This window comes from Agelaius tricolor, unplaced genomic scaffold, assembly GCF_023055355.1.
Source record: "Agelaius tricolor isolate 1412-34295 unplaced genomic scaffold, bAgeTri1.0.p SCAF_6, whole genome shotgun sequence".
NCBI lineage: Eukaryota > Metazoa > Chordata > Aves > Passeriformes > Icteridae > Agelaius > Agelaius tricolor.
In genome coordinates, this window is record NW_027269266.1 from 9,001,741 (window position 1) to 9,028,101 (window position 26,361).

The following is a 26,361-nucleotide window of genomic DNA, read 5'->3' on the forward strand; positions in this document are numbered from 1 at the left end:
TGACATGGGGTGTGCAGAACTAGCTTCAGAGGGGGGTCAGAGTTTGTAGATACAGCCCAAAAGTTAGGCATGAAAAAACCTCATGTCCTACAGTATAAGAAAAACTAAAGTATGTGCATGTGTGGTACAACTAGAAAACTTTTCTACAGATTCTTCTTCCTAGATAAACTCATTTCCATGAAACCCTTCCTCCTCCACAGAAGATCCTTGCAGCCTCTGATTCTGTTCAAGTTAACTCAAGGTGCAGATTTCATGTTTTGGGTTGCTAGGAGGTACGGGTTCTTGAAACATTTCTTTTCAAAGAAGAATGAGTTTAAAGGCATGAGGTGTTACTGGGATACAGAATAGTCCTGAGAAGTCAGAGTAATTTCATCATTCAACTTAATCCTAGAAAGTTAAATAAGCAAACACATTTACAATGTTTGCAAAATAATTAGTGTTCATACTATTTAAATATGATTCCAATGGCCTGTATCATGTGATTTGGAAGTTCCAGTCTGTTTTCAGGGTGATGTTAAAACAAATTAAGCACTATTAAAAAAAAAGATGGCTAATAAAATGCAAAGTAGAGGGGAATCTCACAGATACACAAATTTCAACAAATGGGCAAAATGATTGTTTTGATGAAGAATAAGACCAGTTGGTGAGGGGTATTTTATACAACTCTTTTTGCTCCACCAATTAATAGCAAGGATTTACATTGAAAATATTTCACCACATACACAAACTGGGCAAGTGTACAGGCAGACTCTGAAAACAGCAAAATATCCCTTGAAACTTTAGTAGCAATTCTGGAGGTGCTTGAGCCTCTGGGGCTACATTCTCCACAAGCTTAGATTCTGTGTGGGTTTTTTTGACCAGTCTAGCACTAATTAAAATATTTTCATGTACAACGCCAGGAAAAAGCAGAAGTATGGCTTTGATTTTCTCCTTTGTTTCTCTTAAATGACAGTTGAATTGCAATGAAAGTTTCCTTAAAAATTACATATATCCCAGTATTTAAAAATATTGCATGTCTAAAATAGTTTTTGACTAGTTTAACTCATGAAAATGTCTGACAGAATGAGTTATCTTGGGCAAGCTTGCTGTATATTTACTGGTTTTGAAGACATTTATGATATTTGTGGAATGTCTGTTTTTCCACACGATTTATGAAATGCTTTCCTATGCACAGAATAAAAACAGTCAAACTAGATGAAATCTTACTGTAAGCATTCAGCTGGCTTTTTAAACATCCAGCCAATGATTTAAAGTGTCTGTAAGCAGCTGTCACGTGCTGCATGTGGGTACAAGGTGGTGCAAAGGTGGCTCATAAAAGGGAGAAGGAGAACTGTGAAAGGCTGGACCTAATGACATGACTTTCACTGGTTTCCTGTGGCTTGGATTTCATTTTCATTATGTTCAGTCTGGTGTTTCTTAGAGTCATATATCCCACGTAGAATATCACCTTTCTGTTGCAGTCTATCAAAGAGGTTGTTAGAACCACAGAGGGCAGTGGTTGCAATGTTATTAAAATTTTGGAAATACATTCCTGGCTTTATGTCCAGAGTTTAGAGTTAAATGGCTATACTTTTAAAAAGCCCACAATTTTTAGATGCTGCTTTTCTAAAACACCTACTTTACTCATGAAGAATCTCTTCTACATGTAACATATTCCTGTCCCCTTAAAAGGACGTCTGTTGTTCTGCTGTTACAGGGTCCCAACAAAGGCTTCAAACTTCCTGTTCTTTCCTACACAGCTTTTGACTGTCAGGAGTACAAACTTTTATGTTTTCTCCATGCTAAAAAAATCTTAGTTACTGAAGGCAAGGTGTAGTTTTAGGTGGGTTGGTATTTTTCCTCTTCCACCATTTTTGATTCATTTTTTAAAATTTCGCAGATGTCATGGAAGGCATTGGGAGTGTAAGACCTGCCCATAGTCACTGGGCTATGGGCAGGAGAAGAAATCCCTTATCTGAGTACTTTGCCTCAGATAACACAGTCTGGGAGCTCCTTGCTGCTTCATGTTCTGCCTGGTGCTGGCATTGCCTGCAGAGGCTCCACAGCTGTGAAACCAAGGAATAATTCTATAAAGAGAATGGTTTGCAGACCTGTGGGTGGTACTGTCTGGAATGAGCCACTGCCCTCTCCCTGCCAGCAATCTCTGCTTTTCCCTCAAAAAGGAACCATCCAAGCTACAAGAAAAATTAGGGATTCTTCATCTGCTTCCCAAAATGCATGGCCATGAGTCTTCTAGCAATTTCTAGCATGTCTCTTGCAATTAAGAGCTCATATTGTGTCAATACATCAACAGACATAATAAATATAACTCCTTTTATTTGTGGTATGTCAGTATTTCACATTAAGGCCCTTCAACATCCAGATGATACATTTGAAAACCACAAGGAAATTTAGGGTTTTGTTGATTTGGGTTTCTTTTTCCCCATATAGCTGAGTATTACAAAGGAATAAAGTAATCAGAACCAATGTACTTGATATTTAGCATTGATTAGCCATTACTTCAGTTCCCCTTTAAGATACTCTCTAAAGCATGGAATTTTTCTAGCTGCAGCTCTAGGTAACAAGTGTCAGGGAGAGAAAGCTGAAAATAGATCTCTCTTTCTTATTATTAGAAATATGATTAATTTCTGCATGTAGTAAAATTCCTCTGTTGACTTGGGATTCTTACTGGCATCTTTCCATTTTTTGTCAACATCATGGCATAGAAAATTAGAAGTTCCCTTGGTCTGAATCTCCAGAAGTAACAGACACTTTATTATATCCTCTGAGTACTTCCAGTAGATGATGTTGTTGTAATGCTAATACCAGACACAGATCTAACAGGTTTTGATTTACATAGAGCACATTTTTTGAAAGATTACTTGCTGGTCTGCATGGACTTTGAGCTGATAGAATTTTCAGGGAGGTCAAATAGCTTTCACTGAACCATACATCATGTAATTACAGTAGCAATCCTATTCCTGTGATGAGAAGTAATTGCTGGCAAGAGAAACTGATGCCAATATGTGAAATATTGAAGAATTAGTAGAATCAGTTCTCACTACCTCTTTCAGTGATTTGAACTGTAAAATTTTGCTGAGCAAACCCCAAAGAAATTTGTGATAATAATGGACTCTGGTAGATTTTCTTCTTGAGACAGTTAGGCTGAAATTTTTACATTATCTTTCTGTTTCTTCCCCTCCCATCCCAGCTATTTCAGTGTTTGGGAAAGCACCAAGGAGTAAGAAATAGAAACTTAAGATTTTTAGGCAGGCATAAAGAATATATAAAGGCATACATAAAATAGAAACTTATTTCTAAATGTATTCTCCACATCCAGTATTTATAGTATAAATATATTATGCATTATAACTATTATGTTAAAAATGCTTTGCCTATCCATAGAAGATTGAATGAAAGTATCTTCCCTTACACTGACAAACAACATTTTCATGGTGTTATTTCTGTACATCAACCAACCAAACCTGGTGCTTATGCCTGCAGACAAGAAAAGGGAACTTTCTGCTGAAAATTAGCACAGCTAGGAGCGTTCTGAGGTCTAGACTCTGAAGCAGATGGACCTTTCAATTGGAAGATTTACAATTCATATCAATCTAAGCCTATACATGTTCACAGAATGAGTCTTCTTTATCCTCTTCCTAGATGGAATAGTTATGATTTCTTTCATTTCTCAGAGAAAAAAAAGGATTTGAGTTCATAATTACTCTTAACAAAGTCCTCTATGACCCTGTGTATTATAGTGCATGCACACAGAGATGGATGTGTATATAAACTTTTAAAGAGATAAAGAGCATTTACACCTAAAGATATGCATGGAAAGATAATGGCATATGCTAATCATCTGTACAATAATGAATGTTGCCTTTGGCATGATGGACCCTATTTCTGACATCACAATTTATTTTGATTCTAACAATTTCAGCTGGTTTTTCCTTGTATGCACAAATGATAAAGGAAAATAAAACCCCATATGTCCTTTGTGAGGTGTTGCACATTCTCCATGTTAAAGGGAAACTTCATTTTACCAGAAAATATTTCTCTTCTTATGCTTCTTCATTTTTGAAGTGCTAGTTATATTTTCTCCAATAGACATCAAATTTCACATCCAACTCAAAGAACTTTTTCTCCCCAGTTGGGAATAACCTACTTAGGGAAGAATTTGGGCCTACAAAAATGATACAATGTCAAAATAGAATGTGAACGAAAATAAACATCTTAGGTATCTATTCTCAGCTGAGCCCACTTAAATGTCAAAATGCAGACTCAGCAATGGCTGTGCATGTCACTGGGGATGACACCCACACTGTCAAATCTCAACAAAGCTTTGTTGAAGTGAGTCTGTGGAGACTGCATTAAGCTGTCAAATGAAACAGATGCCAGCACAGATTATATTGCCTCTGAAAGACAAATAATAAGAAATTAAACACAGAGACTCTGATCTTCAATCAAAGTTTACAAGTGCATAGAATGCCACCTGGCTTGATATTTTTAACTTCTTTTAAAAATCATTGCTCTGGGTTTTGAAGAGTTTGAAGCAGTGCTCCTTTTTCCTGTGATGTTTACTGTTTGGACTTTTAAAAAAGTTACTGAGGATTAAATATGCCTATTAAATGTCATTAATAATTGTTATCATTAATTATTAATAATAATTAATAATGCAAATAGTTCTTAGTACCATTGTTGGGTTTTTCTTGTTTCAGTGCAATATCTACCTTTTAGAAAGGTAGATGGCTATGCTCAATGGGCTATCCCAGCTGAGCACTGTCTGTTTAGTAATTGAAGTTATAAGCAATCAATGGCACAGAGTTACACATTACCATTCCCAAAGCAGCATGTTGGCTTCAGCTGTGCTATAGCATAACAATTATCAAAACATCAAAAGAGTTCACCTTCTGCCAGAGATTCACAGCAAAGCTAACCATTCTGGTAAAACAGTTCCTGTTCAAATCCACGAGGATTAGACAGGGAGAGTTTTTGTAATAGACATTCATAATAATACTTGAAATGAGTATTTTAGCATGTGGGTTAATGTAAGGACTTTTTGTAGATGTTTGCATTTTAAGATTTTGCTAGCTCATAATGAGGGAGCTTGGTTAAAGCTTTCATAGCATTTTGTGTCAGCTTTAAAGAAAGATCCCACAGCTCTCCTCGTTGGGCAAACAGCTTTCCATGACATGCCTGGCTTTGTCATCGTGCTGCACCGCAAAGTTTACTCCAGAGGAGTAACTTAGTTGTATGAGCTCTGCCACTGAAACCCTCAGACTTCCCAGTAGCAGTGACTGTTCCTGGTGGGCTTGACTCATGTCCTTACTGTCCCCAAGGCAGACAACCTTAAACGAAGCTGTGCTGCTGCCATCAGAATGGACTCCCCTCCTTGTAGTGATTTTAAGGATTTTCTGCCTGCTCTAGAAGGACACTGCAAATTCTCTGCCCTTCCTTCAAGACAAGGCCGACTGTCCCCACAAATTCTGTGCCACTCAGAAAGGTATCAAGTGTGTCATTTATGCTTTCTTTACATCCCAGAATCAGCTGTGAATTTAATTTGGCTGAGGTTTTGCAGAGGCATATATGTCTATGCCACAATCCTAAAACTTTTCTCAACCCTTATACTGAAAGTCTTAGTGAAAATGAAAACTATAATGTCAAATTCAACAAAGTTAATAATTGGTTTGGTTTGGCTTTTTTTCTTTGATTATGTAATCAATAATTCTCAAAAAAACAAAAACCCCATAATAATACTGTACTGAGAAAGTAATTTGGGCAAAAACAAATCTAGCAGGACTTGTTTGGATCTATTGTCACATGCCTGTTACAATTTTAGGTTCTGAACAGGCTCTGACTAACACAAGCAGCACAGGTTTTGCACAGTGCTAAAACACAGGAACCAATGTGTGTGCTTTAGTGGGCTCTGTGTTTTCCATAACAAAAAATACTTTTCTCCATTATTTTTCTTCCTCCACAGATGTTACCCACAACACAGGCTGTTTTCCTCTTCCCTGGTACAGTAAGCTCAGTTTGATCTCCCATTACTTCAGCAAATTGATATGGAAATTTTGTTCCTCTTATGCCTATTCAGTTAGTTTTCTTTTTTTTTTTCTTTTACCTCATAATTTGCCAAGTAACAGGAGGCTTCTTAAACACTTCCTAAGGGCTTTGCTACTTTACAAAGAGTATTTGCATTCACTGGGTTGTAATCATAATAAAACCTTTTTGACCATGCTGCAATTTTCATTTTCTGGCCAATTTGTTTCACATATGTTCTTAGACCTCTAGAATGTTAAATAATTGTTATCAGAAGCATCAGTAAAATTCAATTCAGTTGATCTCAGCTATGCTTTGCCCAATGGTAAGAAAATGGATTTTTATTATTGCTGTTGTTGTTGTTTGATTGACCTTAACAGTAAGCAGGTTTGGCTGACAGGTATTTTGATACCTCTAAAAACCAAACATTTCCACTGGTTCAGAATCCAGTACTTCTAAGATCTGGGTGATTCCCAATAACTTCTGATCCAACTGCCGCCCTCAGTCCCAAGAGAATTCAGCACCTGTTTCTCATCTCACTGCAAGTTCTTCTACTTTTAGAAATATTATCTCAAATATTTTGCTCTTGGCCGCTTAAGGTCCACATCACAAAATTTGAAATGTCTTCACTATTAAGACTTAAAAACTTTGATCTTCCCTTTGTCTTTTAAATTTTAACTTTATTAGAAAAGATAAAAAGTTTGAAGCTACTTTCAGTTCTGGTGTCAGTCAAGAGGTCCTTGCAAAAAAAAAAAAATCCACTTTTCAGGTTACAAGCTTTTTTTCTAAAGACCAAAAAAATTTCCCTTTTGAAATTCTGCACTATCTTCAGTCACAAATCTGACAGACAATATGCAAATTTTCCTTCATTGCAAAAATAAATTCTTATTCATAAAAATGTATCTACAGTCTTAATTCTAGACAAAGACAAAATCTTACTAACTAAACAGCAGTGTGTTAGGAGCTCACTTTCATAGTTTTCTCTATAACCCTAACCAGAAACCTTGTTAATCTGAGAGAGCTGCATGGTGAGATCTACTGTTGATTAAGTTCAGCAAAAATGTTTCTTCCTCATTAGACAATGTAATGATAACAGTATAAGTGGCCCATTGATGTTGCCACAACAGGACAACAGTGAAATCCACTGATAAATTTAATTTGTTCTGTCCTTAGCAAGTTAAAATTTAGGCTGGGAAAGTTGCTGCTGTAGTCATAGCCTACAAGATACCCTAATAATATAAATATGAATTGAAAATACCTGCAGAGTAGATGACATTAAAAGGAACTTTTCAGGAGAATCCAAAGAGGAACGACATGAAAATACACTCACACAAGACCTCTTGTTGTAAAAGATTGTCAGAAGGCAGAAAATACTTTCAGAAAACACATTTGTGATATTTGTAAAACTCTGATATTTAATTCTTAGAACAATCACACAGTCCTGTGTTCTTTCACTTTGGTGCCACACTTTATGTTCATGTGAGGCTGCTCCAGGTTAGAGCCTTTTCATCTTGCACCCTGCTCCTTATCTTATGGAGGGAGAAATGGACAGGAGGAAAGATGGGTTATATTTGCAATTCACAAGCTTTCTTTCTTCTAAAATATCATTATTATGAATAATGTGCTGTATGTGTGTTTCAACATGATTTCAATAAAATTATATATTTTAAACATTCCTATCAGTTCTTTCCTATTATTTATAGCTGCAGCACCCATCTTGCATAATTCATGTTCAAATCATTTGCTGAAATAGCAAAGACTTTCTCTTTATAGCAATTGTTTAAAAGAATAAAATGAGGGTATTTAAGTGGCTAATCATAGAGTTTGTCTGAGAAAATATGAGCATTTAAATGACATGCTGATAAACTGATCAGAAATGAGTCCTGGCAGCTACTAAAAATATAAAACAAAAGACAATGTCTCTGCATCTGTTGTGTTATTTAAATAATAATTGCATTTTAAACCACATTCTTTTATATTCCTTTATTAAAAAGGACCAATTATGGAAAGAATGGGCACCAAAATTCCTATAATAAAAACCACATCTTACAGTTTGAATGATAGAGCAATGGTTTTATACAAATGATTTAATCCAAGACTTTCCTGAAAGGAAGAAAAAATATAAAATATTTTTTAAAAGTGAGTGGAAAACTTACCTTTTCAATATGAATTGTATTCCCATGGTTAAAATAAAATCTGATAGCAAAGAACTTCTTCTAAATGGATCAAATAATACAAAGCCCCCTGTAAATCTAGGATCCATTGGCTGAATTCCTTTACTGCTTGTGTTTCTGAGAATTGAGAACTCACCTACAGGATTCTGCTTGAACACATTTACAGTACCTTAAATTGGGGTCTTCTCTGTTTCGACTACTTTTTAGAAATGACCTGATGAAAACATATCAGTTTTCTATGAAAAGCATACAAATTTTCACCAAGTTACATTCCACTATATTAAGAAAATAAATTGAAAGAAAGAAATCTTCTAAATGTCTATGACAGTGTATAATTATTTCTATGCTTTTCCAGGAGGTGCCATAGCTCTTGGGAAGTAACAATGTAAGGTTGTTTCTAGCCATGAACATGATCATTCCAAAGGAGATACTTCAAAATTTGACTGTATTGCTCAGTGAACGTCTCACCACTAACAGCTACAAAAAAATCAGGCCAGGTTTGCAACTGATTTGTAGCTTACAGAAAAGGGCTGAATTGGCAGTGCTTGTCTAACTTGGTTGTAGCAATCATTAAAGTCTAAATAATTCATAATGAATCTGTGGTCAAACCCCTAAGGCATGGAAAAAGGAGTTTGTCAGAAAATGTCCAAGCTCTTCTGAAAGACTTGCAGTATTTCATTCCCCCTGTTCAAATGTAAAAGGTTATTTTTAAAGAGGGATGACAGACCACAAAAATAAAAGTTTTGTTCATTAAAAATAGTTTCATTCTCATATAACTCTCAAAGAGTTGGCCACCTAACTTATTTGGTGTCTCACCTAACTAATAAGATTTGGCAAATTATTGATGTCTCTTTAGGTCTTCAGATGGAGACTAGAGAGCTTCCTGTTAGCCTCCATGCCTAGTCAAACCATGGATTTTCCTGTGGGGAAGATGTTGGTGAAGTGCTTCTGCTGCTGGTCATGCTTCAGCCTCTGCATGCTGAATCAATCCCCCCTTCAGGAAAGAAAGGATTTCAGGTTCCCAAAATGTTTTTGTTTATGATGGACTTTATTAAATGCCTTTCCAGTAACCATTAGAACTTACCATGGTGATTTAAAACCTGATTTTTTAAGGATTGGATCCTCTCTTTCATATATTTTACAGCTGTTTATTTTTCCTTTCTGTTTGAAATGGGTAGAGCACCTTTATCATTAACATGCTGCGTGTGTCTCCTTACTTGACTTTTACATTATTGCTCTAGCTATTACTATGCATGCATTATTTATATGGTTGGCTATCAAGGAAAAAAGGCAAGCAATTTACTTGTCAAAACATATTAGAATGCATGACTTTAAATCAAAGTTGCATGGGTCTGTAAAAAGCTATAATAAATGTTCTTTGGCTAATATGTTTGTGTCATGCAGTAGCCATGGCCAATGTATTGGGTAAGGAACCTGTAATCACTTTAAAGACTCAATGAATAGGAGAGAATTTTAGATTATTATGCTTCGTTTTTAATTGTATGACATTAAGACTTAATTTATGAAGATTATATTATTTCAGTGTAAGAAAATTCTAACCTGTGTTTTAATGTTACCATCAGATTTAAACATGTATTTGCTCAGTATGAAAAGTATAAACATGGAGCCTAATTATATAAATCTAACCTACACATGCATATCTTTGGACTTAAAATATATATCTTCTTTCCTGCAGAATGCATTCCTCTGAGTTAGAGAAAGTTCCTGCAGTGTTGATAATTCCATCCTGCAGGACACAGATTTTATGGCTCCCATGGCCTTGTGCTTCTGTGCTGTAGCACACAAACAATTGCAACTGAAATCACTGTATGCAATCCTTACACAACAGGTTCCCAAAAAATTGATGTGAGCCACCTGTTTCATGCACAAGGTGAGGTAGCTCCCTGTGAACTACATTTAGAAAGGATTCTGACAAAACCAGAATACTTTCCAGCTCCCTATTGCCCTTGCCACAAAGAGAAACACATACACCTCAAATGCAATTGGTGTTTAGCTAGCACTGTGAAAATTTACAAAATTTAAATTCACTGACCAAACTGAAAACAAGCAGAGCAAAATGCCAAATATTTAACCTCTCAGCAAATAAAACTTGGAAAACAACTGAGGGCCAAAAGTCTAAAAAAAAACTTTTAAAATTACGTCCTGGCAAATCTTACAAAATAAGATTTCAATTAGAAAACAAACTATAATTGTGAATAAATTTCAATAAGATAATAATTGCATTATATTTCTAACCTCATTTTATGAATATAGCTGTTTGTTGGGTTCAGAAGTGTCAGTGATATCTTTCCTCAACTTCAAATAGCATTTTGGGCCAAATAGATCCTTTTTGATCTATTCAAACTTTTGAACTACAGTCACAAAGGTCTAATGAATGTTTATCACACTTGCAGACATGCTTATAAATGCAGGCCCTAATTTTTAATCATTGTCCATCATACCAGAGAGTTTTTAATTTCTTTTTCCATATGTTTTCCCCAAATCATATTGAAATTAGGGAAATGAAAGGGATCTTAGGTGAATGTTGAAGTAATTATAAAAGTTACACGGATGTAATATCATAGAGTCTGGGGAAAATCCCAGTTACTGACACTTTTCATAAGAAGAAGGCAGAAATGTGCCATGGTAATGTCCAGTTTTATTAAGATACAGTGGCTTGTTCAAGGTGGCTGAAAAACATTATGGGTGAACAATTAATGGTATAATATTTTCCCTTCTGGTGTGGCAAATTACCCAAGAGTTCACCAAAGCAAGGTGGTTTTGTATCCTCAGAGTGGAGACAGGTCTATTCTGGATATACACCACCAGTGAATCCTGAATAAGTCATAGTTGAAAAAGTCTGACAGAAAATATAAGCTTACTTAAATCTAGATAAGAAACAGGCTGTGTCTTCATGTCAAGGAAAATTGACATTAACCAAGATTTGGTTGCATTGAGCACTGTCTGAGCAGTGGGAGGTCGCTGCCTTAAAGATCTTGCACTTGGGGTATTATGCAGTGGCCCATAGTGTATGACTTCCCAAAAGTTATGTTCTAGCTTGAGTTAGATTAATCAGATTTATACCTGAGGTGATAGCTGAAAATTTTTGACCTGTGTTATTACCTCACAGTGGGTTAGATTACCCTAATTTATGTACAGGCTGTGACCATAAGATAATTTTTTTTCATATGGTCAAATAGTCACCTTTTTTTTTTCCCTGTCCTCAGCTTCAATCTATTTCAAAATTTAAACAAGATGACCTTCAAATTTGTTGTGGGAAAAAAAAAAAATTAGTCTTTTTCACATTGTTATTTATAATTTCAGGGGAAGGAAAATCACATTTTCACCTGGGGAAAATATGCCATTTTTAGAAGGTCCATTTGTCAGATTGTAAAAGGTGTTAAAAGGGGAAGCAGTTATTAAGGTTCTGCAAGAGCAATAAGGAAAAATAATTTATATAATATTATTTGTCTAAGGTTGCTTTAAAAAAATATACAGATTTGCTAAAGCAAAACTATTTGTTATGTTCCCCATGTGAAAAGAGCAAGACAATACTGGGTTAGCTATTTAAAAAGGCTATAAAAAGATGGTGTTTGATATATTGAAATCATATTTGAAAGAGGAAAAAATGCTTACAGACAAAGAAGAAAATTGTGAGTTTTAACAGGGTTTTATTGTAACGAGATTGATGGACATTTTTGGGCATGCATAAATAGATTTAGTTAGTGCTTCACTGAAAATAACATTGGAGATGAGAAAAATGCCATATTTCTGCTCATGTGCAAGACTCATGAAGGCTGGTTGGATTTTCTGTCTTCAAAAACCTGATAAAGTAAAGAAATTATTCCAAACACGCTATAAGTAAATGCAAACCATATATTGTAAATGGATTATTATACTTTAAATTGACTGGGGAGATTGAGAAAGGAAAAAAAACACAACAAAAAACCAGTGCATAGCATACAGGGTTTGATAGGATGGTGTGTTGGGTGATAGACTCATTCAGAAGGGATCTCTGATCACTGCAATGTGGGCTCTCCTATCTAGCTCACACACAAGTAAATATTTATATAATAAATATATATAAGGATATATATAAAATCTATATAAGGATAAATAATCTATATAAGGATAAATATCTATATAAGGATAAATATCTATATAAGGCTGTAAAATCTATATTAGGAGGTCCATAGCTGCAGCTTTTCCAAGACACTGAGATCAAAAAACCAGCCCAGATGACAAATTTCCAAGTAACCCTATGTGTAGGGCAGCATGAACTGATAATTGCCAGAGGCTCAGAGAGACTCAGAAAAATTAATAGAGGGATGGTGTAGGACAAGCCAACATTGGGTTTTGCAGCTGGGTCCTGTCCTAGTGAATGCCAGTGACTTGATAGGATGGAATTCCATATTCCACCTAGCAGGGAGTGGCCATTATTGACTCAGAAGAGGGGCAGGGTGGTGCTGGTCTACACTGAGGTGAGGGAAGAGCCACCTGAGGTTTCTAACACACCTAGCTGGCCAGCAGTAGAGACACGAAATAGAACTAAATTCTCTTGCCTCCAAGACAGAGACTTTGCAAAAAATTCCAGTGTTTCTATTCTTCTGAACCTGCCCTTTAATTTTGCCCTCTATTTTGTAGCCTCCTTCTGGATTTTCTGTATTTACTTATTGCTATTTTTCAAGATCTTTTATCAATTTTTTTAAAGCTATATATAAAATTAAAAAAAAAAATCTTTCACTAATGCTGGAAAGATAGTATGATTATCTAATCTATGATTATTAGTATTATTATGAAAGGACAAAGTACATTCTGAGATTTCCCAGCCTCACCCTGTGAAATAAATAGATGATCATGTTTAATGAATCTGTTGACAATACAAGAAAAAATCTAGTCTGCCTGGAGCTTTATAAATATACTTTAGCTGGAAGGCTTAGTTATGTAGGATATGACAAACTTAAGCTCTATGATCTTAGCTGAGAAGAAATCTCTGTGGAAGCTGGTTATCTGTCATGGGGCTAACACCAAAAGAGTTCAGAGATTAGGGAAAAGCTTTGTGAAAACAATATGCATATGGGAGGGAGGAGTTCACTCACAGGATTTTTTTTTTAATAATTGAGTATGAGGTGATAAGACTAAGCTAGAGAGACAATAGGATATTTTACAGAATCAGGACTCCTCTAAATATTGCATCATGTCTTTCATCCTCTTAATGAAGCTTGAGAGAGCTTCAGAGAGATAGATATTGAACTGGAGGAGTTAAGAATCCTGTGTATTTTCAGTGATGTTGTCCTTGGCCTTTTTTATGCTTTCCTGAAGGTTAATTATCCATGGGTCTTTTGTCCTATTTATATCTTGGAGGTTTGAGTAAGCTAAATGATAAACAGCTTATGTACTACTTTCTTATTTCAGCATTTTAGACTGTTTTTTTTCTGTGTAAGTCACACAGAGAAAAGTATTCTGAAGGGGGATGTGTATACAGATGTGTGCTGATCTTTCAGAATGTCTGATAAGGAGAAATGTGAAGGAACAGCTTCCTGGCAGAGATAGAATTTAGCCCATTCTTAGCCCAAAGCAGGGTCATTTATACCAGAATTATTATTAACAGGCATTTGCATGTTTTTAAAAACTTATACGGCAGAGACTCTACAAATGCTTCTGGTGATATTTTCTGGTGCCTCTCTATCCTTACCACTAGTTAAGTTACAGATATTCTTCAATTTTCAAAAGACAGATGTGTGCTGGACTTTTACACTGGCAGTAGGTGGTAACTGTCTTCCACTGAACCATTCTCAAATCAAGAAAAGCCTTTAAAGATTACTCCAGGTGAAGGGTGACCAAAATACTGCTTCTTCCAGAAGGCTTGCTTGTAATTAGGGGATCAATGCGAAAGATAAAGATTTGCTTCAGTTTTTTTCTACTAGTGACTTCACCAGAGAAAATAAAGACAGGTATCACTTTAAAAGCTGGATTTATTAGGTCATAAACTAGAATATGTAAAACTGCCAGCAAATGGAAAAGACAGGAAAAAAAAAAAAATTGGTTATAAAGCAACTTCTTCTGACTAGCATGACCAATGGAGGTCTTTGTTTAGCAGCTTTAGTTTAGCTCAAAACAGAGGCCTCTGTGATGCACTCAATTCTAAATGGTGCCCTTGGAGGATTAGACTTTTTTTTTTTTTTTCCCTGACACCTCTGAGACACAACCCTGAGCTTCTGGAAAGATCTAGACTCAGGTTCTAGAGAAAACTCTCTGCTTTTCATTGCTTCCCTGCCATGGTTTTATGTCTCTAACTTTTTTTCTCTATTTTCGGTTTTACAGACCTCAGGAACAATATTAATTTTTGAAAAAAGACAAACGATTTTTTACTGAATGTCACCTCATTGAGTCTTTATCAAAGCTTAATTCTGCCACAGACCTTCTTGACCTCCAGCAGCTTGAAGGTAATCAGTTTCATGAGAATGAAGTTTATCTAAAATTGAGTTAGAAACTTACACAAATTTGTGGACTTAGCAATTGCCCTCCCTCTCTGGATGTTATTTTTTGTTATATATTCTGTGAGAGAAAATTGAATTTTTTCATTCTCAGACTTATACTTAAGACAAAACAATAAGTGTTAACTCTGCTGGAAATGCATTCAGTGATATCAGTATTAATCACAATCATTCTACTTCTCAGATCAAAGTGGAGCACATATGTCATAAGTCCTTTGTATTTTTAGCTGAGTCACATACATACACAGTAAAATCCACAAACCTGATTAACATCTCTTGTGTTGGATACTGAGCAGGAGACATTATCCCTGCACCATCTAAGGGTAAGATCCATCCAATCCAAGATCAACAATAAAGCTGGGAAAGAATGTGGCAATCAATTTATTCCACAAAAACAAATAGAATCTGATTTATTCTATATAAGCAAGTAGAGTCACAGATTATCCTGTGTTGCAAGGGACCCATAAAGATTATTGAAGTCCAACTCCTGGCACAGGACAGTCCCAAGAGTCCCACCATGTGTCTGACATATGGAAGTCTTTTCCTTGTTGGTCATCTCAGCTATGAATGTTTGAGGTTTTTAATAGCTTGTGGTATTGCCCTTGTGTTATTCAAATCATTAGTTTTTGGCATTGCTTTAATTAGGAGTAGAATTCCTTCAATGGAGCATTGGACAAGCTACATCTCTGATCTTTTCCTGAGTGCCTAACAGGAGGTAACCTTTATTATCTTCAATTTTTCATCAGCTTAAATTTGATTCTTTTTTCTAACTGACCTTTATAGATAATGATGAGGGAAGTCCTGATATCTTTCATTTTGAAAAGGTATTTAAAACAGAAATAGGAGAAATGTTTGCATTTCTCCCACTATTCTATTGCTATTGATTAATTCACTCAAATGCACTTTTCATTTCAAGAGACATTTAAAAAATGCATTTTAAGCAGCCTGCAGAATATTCATGTGACATCATTTTATGTGCAGTCTTATTGCAGAAGCCAAATTACAATTTAGCAATAAATTTGTGGCAGTGGGTATAATGAAAATACCCTTGTTATTTGGGATACAACTATATGACTGGAGGTATGTATATTATCTACTGAAAAGTAAATTTTTTTAGACTTCATGAGAAGTTATTATTGCCATGCTGGGATTCAGAAATTAAATATATTTTGGGCAGGCTGGTTCTAGATTAGGACTGTCATGTGTGAGGAGTATACAAATCTAAAATAAGGCAAAAAAGACAGTGGATTGTACTCCTACACCAATCACTGGAAAATGAAATCAGACATTCCATAATTTAAAGATATCTGCATGAAAGACAGGAGAAATGTGAAGGGGATAATGCCTCCGTGATAATTGCAGGGTTTTTTTCAGTTTAATGTTCCTTAGGGCAGGATTTTGTTTACACTATGCTACTTAACTTTTTGTTTCTCGCCTCTTACCAACTAGGTCATTCTGCAAAGTTCTGTGCCAAGAATTTTGAGAAAATATATTTCCCTCTGAGGATTTATAATATAATTCTGTCTCATTATGCCTGGTGTTTTTTTCCTCATGCTACGATATCCTCAAAGAGGAAAGAAATAAAACAGCTTGTCTTCTTGTCAGTAAGGCCCAAACAGACTGGAAAAATTAATTGCAGCAATTACACAATAGTATGATGCCAGCTCATGTGCACTTCTGAAATTATCCTAGAACAAAAGGGAACCACTTAAAGGGTGTGTGAGGTTCCCTGTGAGATGAAAGTTAAAAGAAAAATTATTGCAAATTCTAAGATATTTCAGCAATAATCAGCTGTGATCTTTTATCTGAAAAACAGAGATTCCTTATATCTCATTCCTGTCTGATAAGGGCAGGTGTTTGCTGACCTAATGTACTTACCTATTTTTACTAGAGAGGGAAAATACCCCGGAATTTACATTTAATTATGTTTATGAATTTCTATAACAGATGTTTGAATTTTAACTAAAAATGGACACAGCCATAGTGTACTTCCTGGACATTAGACCAACTATACAGCAAATCTGAACTCAATACCTCTGGATACTCTGCTCTTCTCACACAGCTGATGAATGGAGTTTTGGGGGAAGCTGTTCCTACTCTGGCCTGCAGGCCAACAGGACACACACTCCAGTGCCCTGCTCAGAGACCTGCTCAGGAACAGGAGGGGACAACAGGTCCCTAGGAAAACTCTGACATAGCTGGAAAGGCTGTGGTAACTTGTGGGTGGGGAGGGCTAACTGGAAAGGAGACCACACAGCAGATCTGTGTGAGAGAGGAAAATCTATAATGACGCATAAAAAGAAGAAAATCTGTGAGTCAGTGGGATATATGCATATTCAAGGCTGGCAGTGAGCTCTGATGTGCTGGACAGATAAAGACATAAAGAATATTGTCAGCGTGCATGAGGCAGAGCAAACCCAGAGGGCAATGGACATGAAGGTAGAATGTGCCTTGTTCTGTATATATAAATGAAGAGAAAGAACTGAATTACTCATCCAAGCCAAGATTTCAAGGATGAATTGTCATCACACATCTGAGGGGCTCCCAAAGCTGAAAAGCACATCACAGGCACAGACAGCATCACTATCACTAAATAAATCAATGAGAGATCCTGGGTTGAAGCAGATCCCTCTCTTTATACAATGGGATTTTCACTGATGTGGCACTGACAGGTACATGCCCCTAGCCTGCCTTTTCTCAGGTGGTGTTTACCAGCTGATTCCAAAATATGGGCCATCCTTCTGTTTGCCTTTGCAGATAAGTTATACCCTTATGTCCATCACAGTAAAAGAATAAAATTCTAAAGAAAGACAAAGTGGAAAAGGTAATTCAGCAATCTCTCAATCTGCACAAATGAAGTGAGGCTTGCAAAACAGTTGCCTCTAAAGTTGAGTCTCTTCAAAAGTACCTCAGCCTTCCTTTATCTCCTACCACTGGTAGTGTGTAATATCTTCCCATAAAAACTTTCTGGCTTTCCTCCTTCTTCAATCCATTTCAATCTGAACTATCCCCAAAACTCAGCTCTTCTGTGTAAAAAGAAAACTAATAAATAACTGTTTTAATTTGTTCTGTTCCCTGCTAAATGACAGTGAAATACTCCTGCTTTTATTTCTCTAGGTTCTGAGTTTTAAACATTGCCCTACCATTGATCTTTATTAAAGATACTTGGGTTCAAAAGTTCAGTTCCTTTTGCTGTTCCCTTATGGTAGCATCTGATTTCACTGTCAATCAGAATGTTTGACTTGTTAAAAAACTGATTTAATTTTTATTTCTTATGTTCAAAATCCCAAGGTATTCATCAGAGACAATAGGAAGACCCACAGGTTTAGATAGAAGTTTTCTACTGTCTATAAAGCAAAACAATTACAGTCCTCTAAAGGATTCTGTTGAGTGGATAACTTTGAGAGCACTTCTGTCACTTAAACCTGGCTGTAGTCCCTGAACTATGGCTCTGTGATCTCTATCAATCAGCTCAAGAATCACCTTCAGTATCCCAGCCAATCTCTTATCTCCTAACTGACTCTGAGCAGAGCAAACAGATGCTGTTTTATGCAGTGTTTCAGGGTGAATTGGCAAAAATTGACATTGTAGAGGTGACCTGGAGGTTCTTTAATATTGCTAAATATTTTGCTGATGTCATTTCAAGACCCTTTTGGAGGAATGCCAGTGAAGATGCTTAAGTCAAATTTTTGACTCAAATTGAGAAAATCTGGCTTAGGTTTACAAAACAAAAACAAAGTCAAATGAGATTCCCAAAAACCAGTTATGAAACCAAGAGGTGGTTTATATTTATTACATAGATCCAAATACTTCAAACTCTGCTCTTGAGATGACCAGGGACTTAATTTGTTGTGGAGTTAAACAATTCCACACATTTTGTTCTTGTTTCTTCCCCTTTGGACAGGACATTTGATCTGTCTTTTGCTGTATGTTCCTTGTCAGCTCTTAATCATCCTAGTACAATCATAGAATCATTTTTTAAGCATTGCTAAATAATTTAAGGAATATTAAAAAATGACTACTATTACAGTTTCATAGAAGAGAGAATTGGACTTTCAACAGATTGCAGACTGACATGACAGATTGCCCATGTGACTGCTTTGGATGGGCAGCTCCTGGCAAAAACCTTCTGGGTGAAATGTGGGCTGGACTAGCTTATATGTAAGGATTATTATTTTCTCAGTTTCTTCACTGCTGTGAATAAAATCTCTTCTTTCATTAGATACCAAAGATGAAGGACAGGCATGTTACTAACCAATACAGAAAAGGTAAAAGGATTTATACTGAGCCACTAAAATGGTGGTTGGGAAATCTTCTTTGTGTAAGAAGGAACACTTCCCTCTACTGCTAATGTATCTCTTGTGCAGTTCCATACTAACTGATGCATTTATATAGACCAAAAAGAGCTTATCCAAGATGGGAATGCAGGAAAATCATTGTCTGAAATATTAACTTAAGTGGACCCATGCACATCTGGGAATGAAATAAAGGAAGGATTAATTACTAAAGAAATATATTTAGCTTCATTATCTTCCAAAAACTTCTGAGGCTTAATTAATGTTTTTCTGCATTTTGAGATTACCAGATGGGCAGCATTATACAAATGTAAATAGTTTAATTTTATTGTAAAAAACCTTCAATTTTTGGATGAACATGAGCTCAGAGTATTGTGAAATAAGGTATAGTCAGGTGTTTGGACAAATAAGTGAGGTAGGTGCTGGCCAGCCTCTTTGGAAGTAAAAATGACTTTGTAAGAGTTCTGGTCCTAGTTAAAGAGGATGCCTCTGCAGACATAATCTGTGAGTTCAATATAACTTCCCTAAAAGTACTTCAATGACAAAATCAAGGGTTTGCTTGAAATAACATATTTGTTTAAAAGAAACATATTTTGACTTTGGATTTTTCAAAAATTCTTAAATTTTTTTTGTGCGCTTGTAAACCTCCTTCAGCCTCAGCTGTACTATAAACTACACAAACACAAAAATACATAATACATGCATATTTGTTTGTGTAAATATTCACAAGTGTCAAGACAGGAGTTGAATCCTGATTACCGGTGCAGGTCTGGATGTATTGGTCAAAGGAATATGCTAAAATGATCTTGTTATCATAGAATACTTTGGATTGGAAGGGATTTTTAAGGATCATCTAGTCCAACTCTGTCCCCAGCAATAAGCAGGAACATTTTCAACTAGATCAAGTTAGTCAGAGCCCTGTACAACTTGATCTTGAAAATTATCAGATGTGATAATTACCACTTTGCTGGGCAACTCATTTCAGTGTTTCACCACCCTCATTGCAAAAAAATTTCTTCCTTATATCTAGTTTAACTTCTCTTTGTTTAAGACCTGCTTTGCCCTATTGCAACAGGATCTGTAAAAAGTTTCTCTCCATCTTTCCTACAAGCCCCCTTTAAGTGCTGAAAGGCTGCAATAGGATCTCCCCAGAACTTTCTCTTCTGCAGGCTGAGAACTCCCAGTTCTCAGCCTGTGTTCATAAAGAGATGCTCCAGCCCACTGACCGTGAACATGGCCCTGCACTGAACCCACTCCAAGAGATCTACATCTGCTGAGGACCCCAGAACTGGAGGGAGTGATCCTAAAGGGGTGTCACAATAGCAGAGAAGAGGGTCAGGATCACCTCCCTTGACATGCTGGCCACTTCTTTACATAGAGGATAGCCCAGGACAGGGTTGGCTTTCTGGGCTGTAAGCATCTGTTACTGGCTCAGGGTCAATTTCTCATCTAAAGGTAAAGCCAAGTCCTTCTCCTGCAATCTCCTTCAATCCCTTCATCCCAACCCAGCTGCAGGACCTTGCACGTGGATACTTTATGATATTTTACAAATGAGAAATGAATAATGATATGACTGTACCATTTGCTTTTTAGGAGAAGAAATAGTATGATAGATATCCGTGAAATGAACACATCCTAGTGGACAGGAAGCAATACTCTATTCTCCAGGGTAGAGTATCAATTTCTTCCTCATTGTTCCAAGAGGTGACATAAAAGATAGGAGATAAAAGCAGGACTAATGAATGGGCAGTGAGGGATGGAATAGGTTATTAAGGTTACTTTTGAGACTATTCAAACATTGATATCAGAAAACCCTTCATCTTCTGGCTGAATCAGAAACCTTATGCTGGAGGGATACTGGGAATGTTCAAGGAATGCATAATACCATGTTAATGATACCTATTAGAAAATTTAGACTTTGACATATTAAATAGTCACCTTAATTAAGGTAATGAGTTGTTATGGTTGTTCAACTAATGGCCTTTGTCACTCACAAAGATAGGGCATGACTGTTAGAGAAATACAGTGAGAATTAAAGGCATTGATAGAGGCCAATTCAGAAAATGCAAATATACCCAAGCCCTCTCTTTCTTCCATGAAACATCATTCAGATAGAAAGATGACCATCCCTTTAGTCTGTTCCAAAATGCAGAAAACCCCCACAAACAGCTCAACGGTCCCAAGAAAACATTTCCCAAACCATAGGTTATTATTTCTCTGTAGGTTAATCTGACTCCAGGTTATGGAGTGAAGCAATAGAATGAAACGTTTATTCCAAATACCTCACCTTAAGAATTTCCTTCCCAGTCTCATAAAATTAACTTTCCTTTTTGCATTGGTTTGATTTGGAGTTATTTACCTAGAATTTGATAGGGATTATGAGAGCATTTTAACTTGATCTTCCAGGCTTGGGGGTTTTTTACTTATTTTCAGGGAGTTAAAAGTTTTGAGGGAAGAAAGATATTGAGACATCTGAAAATATTGTAATTGTAGTGTTCTCACAAGGAAAAAAAAAAACCCAGCAGCTTTATTGTATCACATCATGTGATGGGCACTTGCTTAGCTGAGAGACCCTTCTTTAGGCTGTACATCCCACATGTATACACAAATGATTCTCCTGTTTTCTATTATGCTGCTTCCCATTATACTAAAAGTAAGGGAAATGCAAATCCTCATTTACCTGCTCTGTGGCAGTTATGATTCCCATTCATGGCATCAATGTTAGCTGGAAAAATGTCCCACAGTCTGCTCCCATTGTGCATAAAACAAAGCTCCAGCTTGGTTCAGCCTCTTGCATCTCCAGGCATCTCCAGCTGTATAGAAAGAGGAAAATGAGTTACAGCACACAGGTAGACAAAATAAACATACAGCATAGATATGGGGAGAGTTATTAGATATTGCTACCTGGTTTATTAAGAAATAGGGAAAAATTCTTTTGCTAAAGTCAATGGAAATGACAAGTCAATGGAAGAATGTGAGAGATGGTGCAGACAGAAGGATAATATTCATGACCACTGAACTATATACAGCTCCCTTTGGCCTCAAAGAACCAGGACCTGACCCTGGGACCTTTTATTAACTCTGGTAAGAAGCAAATAACTCTGTTTCAGCCTGCAATATATATTAACATCCTTGTTGGTTATACATACATGAGACTTGAATGATTAAGATTTGTTTATTGCTCATATGGGAAGATGTGCTAATTTTTTTACTCACTTCTTGTTTTTCAACTTTTATAAATACTTTGTTGCAAATCCCCAGGCTCCTGGAAGCTTAAGATAATTAAGTTAATTTACACCAGATTTGTTTTGGGAGTGTTTCTGATTCAGCATTTGCTAGCAGCAGAAGTTTTCCAAGGGCACTGCTGAACGAGTATAGGTCATTAATAGACTGAGGCACTGTATGATCTGTGGGAAGGCACCATCCATGTAACAGTTGCCAAGTCTGTCCTGTATTGTATAAACATGTTAGTTTCTTTTCCAAGAACAGTTGGAGAAAGATGAATTCAAATGTTTTTGTATCTGTGTCAGATTCTTTCCCTGAGGCAATTAAAATGTGGAAGCAAAACATGCGCTGCTCATACTTTTCTCAGGAGAGAGAAAAGAGCATGAACACATGACAAATGTGAAAGTAAATAACACAATGGTGGGTGAAAGCTTTGAACTGGGGTGGATAGCCCTATATGGGATCCTAGCCATGAAAGAATAGCTGTACACTTAATAGCTAGTCCCACTATTAGCTATTTCTTCTTCCTTTCATGTGTAAGTAATTTGTAACACCAGGCATGCTATAAATCTCCCTTCTGTGTTTGGTTGCACTGATAACAGAGTACTGCAGTCTCTAACCACGAGTTTAGTTTTCATATATAATTATGGAACAAAGAACTCAGACAACGAGCTAAGAGTTTGGCATTTTGTTTGGTGATTATCTATAATACTTACAAATGAGCTATGATGAGGAAAGAAGGAACAAAAGACAATTCTGTGCTCAGACACTGAAATCGAGGCCCAGATAAATTTTTAACATTCTGGTATTAAAACAGCTCAAAAGGGTGTCAATACACCATGCTACACTCAAAGTTAAACTCTATATTTTAGGTTCCTACAGCACAGCATATTTTTTTTCATTCAAAAAAATGGAACAAGCATAGTGTTTTCCCAGGAAAGCTTAAAATACTCACCCTTCATCTTCACCCTGTCTTGTCCAGTACTAGGAGACAAATACAAGGAAATGTCCCTCATCCTGGAAGCCAGGAAGAGCATCCACTGTGCTAAATCACTCCCATAGTTCAAAAATTTCTTTTCAAAGTCCTGTTTTGGTTTAAGTCCTAGATGACAACTTTTTCTCCTATATCAAGGGATTGTAGAATAATTAAACAGAATACTGTGTGATGTCCTTCAGTGACTATAGAGACATTTCTCTTTGTTTGGAACTGGGAAACCATGTCAAAACTGCAAGATCTGGTTGATACTCTAACCCAGAGATTTTGAAAGCTCTGAGCACACTTAAATTTAATCCCAGAATTTTCTGCAGCATTTGCCTATGTATGAGCATGTTATTTTTTGTGCCTCGGTTTGATGTCTGTGAAACCAAAAGTGGACTCCTTGCTTACAGATCTTTTCTAAATATGTACTTGGAGATGCTCAAATGTTGGCTTAACTATTCCAGGCATGAAGACTTTGCTAAATGCATTTTTGTATGGTATACAATGAGAACTATGTAAACATACTTTTAAGCAATCAGTATTATTGTGGATTCCAATGTATGAAAAGATGGAGAAATTTGCAGAGGAGACTGGAGCAAAAAATTACATTTGTCACTGAAATTTAATTTGTTGAAATATGTTCATTATAGACTGCTAAATTACATCCACAATTAGAAACATGCATTCTGAACATGCTATATCCCTTAAAGGTCCTGTCTGTGGACACTATAAACTGGGATGAGCCCTAAGGACACCACAGTTATTCCAGTCATCAGCAAAAAGGGTATTGCAGCCCAGCACCAAGGAGGAAGGACACTGCTCCACTTCCCCACACAGATGAGGTCTCCTGGTCAAACTCCCAGCAGGAAAGAGAAAAGAAATGTTGACAAGACCCTTTCTGAGAGATATTCAACAAGCCAATTAGCCTATTTCACCTCTTCTCAAATAGACTTTTTTCCTCCCTGGATTTCCATGATTTATTATTATGGGCTCAGATGGGAATCCTAACACTTCCAACATCTAGCTGTCAGAGTAGTCCACTTGAGTTAAAAATACTGCAGTCTGAGAAATTCAGAGGACAGAAGTGGTAAACTTCTCCATTGAGGGTTTCTGGCTCTCTTTCAATGCATCACAAAAAATTTGTTTTAAAATGATCAGAGTGGACTGATTAAAAAAAATATATGTATATTTTTTAATATCAGACTTTCTTTTAATAGGAAAAAAGAAATCTGTTTCAAGTTGAGAGGAAAACGAATTTCAAAACTTCTGAATCTTTTGTAGAAGAGAAATTGCAATACTCTGTTCAGCTTTAATAAAATATCACCTTTTACATGACTTAAATTCACAGTAAAACTAATGAAAAAAACCCTGAGTTTCTCAAAGTTAATTTTGGCTATACTTCAGTCTTATTTCATAATTTTCTAATGTGTGTCAGTGACAGACAATGCACAGTAGTTTAATTATTATCTTCTGCTGTGTGAGCATGCTGTGAAAAAAAGATTGTGGGGAACAGAAGAAGGAAGAGATAAAATATCCTGACACAAATTAGTATTTAACATACATTTTGAAATCAATCTGCTGCTGCTGCCCCTGTTTCTTCAAATTTTTAGATACAGCATGCCAGAGAGCCCATCAATTTTATTTCCTTACCAGAATGTGGTGAGGAAACAACCGTTTTGTTTTGTTTGGGTTTTTTCCCATTTAACAGCGCATTTCCCAAAAAAGAACAGACATCTGAGGATGACTGCAAACATTCACTCCATCAGTTTGGGCTCTGTAAGAATCTGACTCTAAATGATTTAGGGAGAACCACTATTTGTCCACTTGTGATGAATATATTTTTCAACTTAGGGTACCAGGGCTTTCTGTCTAGCAGATGACAGCCACAATTTCATCAACCTGACAAAGTAAATAAGAATGTGTTCAATATTTAACACACAGCATGTAAATAGCCTGTCTGTGTTCATGTATCTCTTGGATTCTCAAGAAAATTACTGAGTGGATATGCTCAGTAATTTTGATATGTAAGAAAATATTAAAACATGAATACCTTTTAATAAACAAAAAAACTATAGAGTTTAGTTTTAATTAAAAAACTGATGGAAGCAGTTTTGGAATAATGGTTGCTCATTTCTGCCTCTGTAAATTTTTGAACAGCATTATTCACAAAAGGGTGGCAGAAATCACTGTACTTGGAAATGGCCAACCATAATTTCCCGTGAGGGCTTTGGAGAAGCTGATATAAGGAAAATATCTCTAATCTCCCTGGTGTGCTTTGTACAGAAGGGTAGTAAGATGAAGATATACAAAATAATCAATAGCATAGGTCATACAGTGTTGGGAATTGTGTGATGTTTTCTTATAATAATAAAAAAGAGCATGCATTGAAATAGAAATATGAGAACTGCGAGCTAATGAAACATAAATTCTACTTCACTCCACATTAATTTTTTCTTCGGCAACCCTTGGTTTGACAGATTTATCCAAACCAAGACCTTAGAAGGGTTCAGTTGAAGCTGGACATTCAAAAAGCAAAACAAAACAAGAGAAAAAACAATCAACCACATGGGATACAATACATTTTTTTTTTCAGATGTAATCTAAGTTGTAAGAAGAACATTAAATTATGAATCTATTTTTCTTCTGAACTATTGGTTGCTTTTACTCTCATTCAGATCTCAGATGAAGTGAGGAGGTGTACACATAACTTGTAGTGCAGTGAAGCAGAGTTTTCATGTCAAAATTCTGTGAATATAAAAGCAGGATCACCTTTCTGCAAAACTCTTCTGTTGACAATAGCATGCCAGCAAGGAATCAGTTGTTCTGACACAGCTCAAACAAATTTAACAAAAATACCACCAGTTCTTCTGCCAGTGCAAACAGATCAGGCCAAGCTTGCTGGAAAGTAGATCAACTGAGAAATCCAAGCTTGCCTTTGGAAAAAAGACCTTTACAGGTTAGCATCTTTGATTCAGATTTCTCTTTCTCTTAGTCAGAAGAATGCCCTTAATATAACAAAATAGTAAAAAGATAGAACATAAATTATATTTAATTATGGGATGCAGGTTAGTATTTTTTGGCTTGTTTTATTTTTTCAGGATTTTTGATTGTGCTCATCCTACCCTGGCTAATTTACCAAAGGAGTAAGTGTTTTCAGCTGCTATTGAAAG

The 26,361-nt window shown here is 36.1% G+C and overlaps 1 long non-coding RNA gene across 3 annotated transcripts in view; it reads right to left on the reverse strand.

Moving 5' to 3' along the window:
- Positions 1 to 11,874: 11,874 nt before the first annotated feature.
- LOC139591366 (uncharacterized) overlaps positions 11,875 to 26,361 on the reverse strand; it is a 48,447-nt gene continuing 33,960 nt past the window's right edge. For 2 of the 3 annotated variants that reach the window (XR_011679621.1, XR_011679619.1), the window contains exons 4-5: positions 21,668 to 21,800; positions 11,875 to 12,019 (exon numbers count right to left, since the gene is read on the reverse strand). This is a non-coding gene — a long non-coding RNA (uncharacterized lncRNA). Of the gene's footprint in view, positions 12,020 to 14,947; positions 15,050 to 21,667; positions 21,801 to 26,361 lie in introns of those variants that run through there. The other variant, XR_011679620.1, reaches the window with a different exon arrangement.